The following is a 4,977-nucleotide window of genomic DNA, read 5'->3' on the forward strand; positions in this document are numbered from 1 at the left end:
TTCCTAGGCAACCGACAACTCAGCCAATGAATGAAGAGGGATTGAAAGAAAGAGACTGCAAATCCATCATTATTTCCTTTTTCACTCCTCTCAATGCTCTCCAGTATAAAATATTGGAAAGCTCCCAATGTTAATATTTTTGTTAAGGAGTCGAATGCCCCTAAATGTTGGGGCCACCCCGGGTTGTGGGGATGTTCTTAAGACCCGTTGAGAACTCGCCTTTCCTCGACTTTGTAGCTCGGCCAGTCTTGGTCCTGCGCCCCTCCCCCTTTCCTCCCAGGAGGTCCCCCCCTCCTCCGGGTGGGCACCGAGCGGGGGCTCTTTAATCCGAGGGGCCTCCTGGATGGGGGGGCCCGGAGCCCTTGGCCTTCCACAGTCTCGGGAATCTGCAGAGACCCTGCCACCCCAGGTAACAAAAGACTGGAATGAGCAGGGAAAACTCCGAGACCCTGACTGCGGTCCAGAGAGGAACATTTACCTCTTTGTTTTTCTGGAAAGGCAGGCTATTTTCCCACTGCCCGCCACCTTGAATTTGGGTTTAAATGGCCTCCATCCTGCCCGAAGATGCTGAGCTTACACCGAAAAGATGTATCTTCTCTGTAATACAAATCGCAGGGTGAGCGGAAACCTGGCTTTCCGGGGAACCATTTTCCTGCCAGAAGCAGCCCCATTCCCTTATACTATCAATTATTTGTAAGATTCTTTGCCAGTGTGGGGGAGGGCAAGGATATGAATCCAAGTTAAATGGCATTTCATGATCCAGAACAAGATCTTATAGAAACAGAAGAAAGTGCACTTTTGATCGGAAACATGATGCAATATCAAGATTTACACGATACCTTTTGCAAGTTGCAGTCCGTAAAATCAACATCCTTCTAGATAAAACCCCTTATAAAATGAATGAATGCACTCAGGAAGATACGATGGGAAGCTATTTTCAGTTTCAGCAGCGGATGGCTGTAATATCAATGCCATCATAAGATTGTCCCCACACATTAGTGTCAACCGAATAATAAACTAAGCCTCAAGGCAACAAAAGCATTTATTTGGGGTCTTAGAAATGCAATTCAGGGAGCACAGATTAAACTAGCAACCCAAATCATGTCCCGCCTCTGCATTTCCAGACAAGGTTTTAAAAGGAAAAGAAGAATGGGTAAATTGTTCGTGGTTGGTGGACATTTTAGGGTACTTCAGCTGTGTTTCAGATTTGATTGTTTACTGAGTTCTTTATCTTGTGGTTTTTCTATGGGGTCCGGATGTCCTTAGGGTTTTGAGGAACATTGCTGCTTGAGGCTAGGCAAGCTTTGGCAGTTTGTTGTATCTGGCTGAGATCTGCATAAGAGGAACCTCCAGAATAACCTGTATACTCCATGCTAAATCTCCCAGTCATGGTAGCTCTATTTTATTTTATTTCTCTTTACATTAGAAACTGTTCCACCAGCAGCTATGGCTTGTAAATGTATGGCAGCACTCCGTTTCTCTTCTAAATCAGTCCTATTTGCTTGTCAATTTGAATAAAGTTAAAGCATGTATTAGGATAGATAAACACACACATACCTATGCAGGCTTACAGTGGGTGGCACCTTTTGCCTCTTGAGGTCTAGATGCTTAGTCGGCATTTACGAGGCCTTCACTGCAGAAAAACACCTTTGGAACAGAAACTCTTTTGGCTTTATATGCCCAGCCTGCTTTTGAGTGCCCCCCACATATTTTTATTTTTTAAGAAAGTAATGCATTAGTAGAACCGCTGGGAGAACCAGCTGCCTCTTTCACAATAACCCCTAGAAAAGAAAACTTATCAAAAGGTGTAGTTTCTCAGCAGTTTTCTAAACATTGAGTAGCATTTTACATCTTAATGCTAATATAGTCTCCAAGTTTTTCTAGTTTACAGTGCTGATAGATAGATAGCAATACTTGTTAAGTCGATGTCAATGTCACTTATCACTCTCTCTCGTGGCCAATTTACCACTGAAAGTGAAGCCAGAGACGTTTAAACTACAAATAGGAGGGTGCCACCTGCTTGTACATAAACTTCCCAGCTCCCTATTGCCTATAAGTAGTGTGTCGCCCAGATCCTTAGCATACAATTCAGGCCCCTTCAATCTGGGTGTAATGTAGCTTATCTTGCCAGCTTTATCTGCTGCCCTTCTCCCTACACATGGTACATACATTTCAAGAGACATCGGCCTGCCCACTAATCTCCAAAAAGGATGTGTTCTCTGAAGACTCTGAGTCCCAGCTCCTACTATTCCAACTACCTAGAATGACTCTCTCCTCTCCTGCAACTAATAGCATTTCACTCATCATGATGCAGTTCAAATATTGTTACCCTACTTACCAGTTCGGAGCAACTGCCCATGCTATGCCATACTTTCTGCAAATGACCGGTACAAGTTTTGCATGTATTATATTAGGATATAGTAAGTGCAAGCTGTTTACACTTACAAGCTACCAGACCCCCATATAAATAGTAATATAATTATTCATAAATTATGTATATAATATTATAATCCTTTGAAATATTTCTTAAGGTACAATATATTGTGTTATATGCATTGTAAATAATATCACATGTTGAATGATATTTCAAATAAACTTTTCTATAACTTTAATTTCATGTTGGCGAACACCTTGTCAGGCTTGGGCTTTTTTTTTTTTTCATCTCACAACATGGTTGACAGAGAGCTTGTATAAGGAGTAAAAGTGTCAGCTCTGCCATTTTCTTGTGTGTGTTTTAAAAATGTGTTTACATTACTAATCTCATCTCCCCTTTGCAGTTTTTGTTGTTGTTGTTTTATTGTTTTTGCTATAGGCTTTGAAGCCATTTGCCTTGTTTTGAGGTTCAGTGGAGCTAAAACTAGAGAATATGCTTAGTAAACTCAATGCTATCCCTCTATGCATGGACTGCCCTTTCCAGGGGACTTTGGGAACGATTCATGACACATGACACACAGATGTGCATTTTTGTGTCATCCTAAACATTAAATATCTCAAGAGTGATTTCTTTATTTGTATATGAAATCAATATAAATAGAAGTTCTTGTAGCTTCTTTTTTTTTTTTTGAATAGGAGAAGCTGTGGGTATATAAAACAATAATGCATAAAATACTCTTGCCCTCCACTCTTTGAGAGCTCTGCATGAGATTAGAGTTAGTTGCACAGAGACCCGTGTTTCCCACTGGATTGTGCTCTCTTCCGTAAAAAGAATCACATCTTATTAGTCCTTATATCTCTCTTTGCCAAAAACAAAGAATGGGCAAATATTTGTTGAGTAAATAGTATACCATGGATAATGAGGCGGCCCAACAAAGAAGTCATTTCTAACTCAAACAGGAGTAGGTGGTAGTAAGGCACTGTCTTTTTTGCCCTCTTTCTCTCTCTGGATCTTCCTGCCACACCCGAGCCTCAAACCATCTGCCCCAGAGTCCGATGCTCCAAAGGGATGGGGGATACGTGCTGGGCCCAGAGGATGCACCTACCTCTGGGATCATCTTTCAATTCCCTCCCAGCCCTTTTCTTGCAGTTCTCACTTCTCTGTACTGGTATTGGATGACTGAGGTCCCAGGATCAGATGGTAGACAGGATATAAGAACAGAAGGAAATCATTTGTTATGAATCAGTGTCAAATCACTAATTCTCTGTCCTCTTTCTTTGCGTGCAAATCAGGGATATTAATCAAATAGGATTAACAAGGATCAAGGAACAGAGATGATGGAACAAGGTTGGTTTTCCCCCTTCTCTTGGAAATCACCCTTTGGGTATTGAATCACATCCCCCATAAAGTCAGGTTTAAGTCCTAACCCCCAGGCCTGTCGTTGTGAACCTTCGAAGATATTTTTAGTGAAAGTGTGGACTCATTTGTGAATAGGATCTTCCAAGAGCCTATTTAGATCAGGCCAAACTGAGTCAGAGTGGACCTTTATTCTCATGACCCAAGTCCTTATAAGCAAAGGGAGTTTGGCTGCAGTCATTCAGAGAAAGGCACAGAAAGAGAGCAAGGAGACCGACTGCCTATGGAGAGGAGGTAGAGATGCAAACCATGGGTTCCCAAGGATTGCAGCAAGTCAGTACCAGAATTCAACAGACTCGGAGATACCATGGTCTGTTTGGACTTTGATTTTGGACTTCTAGCCTCCCAAACTAGGAGATAATAAATTCCAGTTACTTAAGCCAACCCATTGAGTAATATTTGTCATAGCAGTCCTGGCAAACTAAGAAACAATGCAAAGTCAATGAGGAGGTCAAACAGAAACGTAAATTCCATCTTTCACGAATCCAGTGGAACGCTGAAACTGTTCGGGGCTTCACTGATGAAGAGAGAATCCCTTGGTCAACCTAGAAAAAAGATCAATTCATTTATAAAGGGTAAAAACAACAATAAAACACAACACAGTTGTCCCAGATTTTTCTCCCAAATTGTGCAACATTCATATGCTGTTGAATGTTACACTGCCTTTTACTTTAAAAGATAACAATTGTTTCTGAACATAGATAAACTAAGGGGATATAGTTTTCTGAGTATTTTTTGAAGAAACTAACAGAAAAACTTTAGCTGAAAAACTGCAGCAAAAGGACTGGTGCAATGACATTTTATCATGGTAGAATCAAGGTTTAGGGTTCCCATTCTACAAAAAATTAGATTAATTTTTCTAGGTAAGGATTTATTTTGGATGATGTGAATTTTCAGGGAGGAGGAGGCTATTTAAGGAGGAGTTGAAAGGAAGGACAAATATTCCTGGGATCCTTCTGGGGTAGGAAAAGAGGCAGTTTGAGGGGGGCTTCAATGTTAGGTCATTCTGTAGGTGCTCCCTGTGACCCAGTGGGAAAAGGGTGAGTATATTTAATCAAGCATTCATCTCCACGTTGCTTTGACGATGCTTTGTAGATGTGGCTGACGTCTCCAATCAGTTGACTTTAAGTAAAGGAGATAACTCTCAGCAATGGGGTGGGCCTCCGTCCAACTAGTTGAAGCCCTTA

Source organism: Tamandua tetradactyla, chromosome 25, assembly GCF_023851605.1.
Source record: "Tamandua tetradactyla isolate mTamTet1 chromosome 25, mTamTet1.pri, whole genome shotgun sequence".
Taxonomy (NCBI): Eukaryota; Metazoa; Chordata; class Mammalia; order Pilosa; family Myrmecophagidae; genus Tamandua; species Tamandua tetradactyla.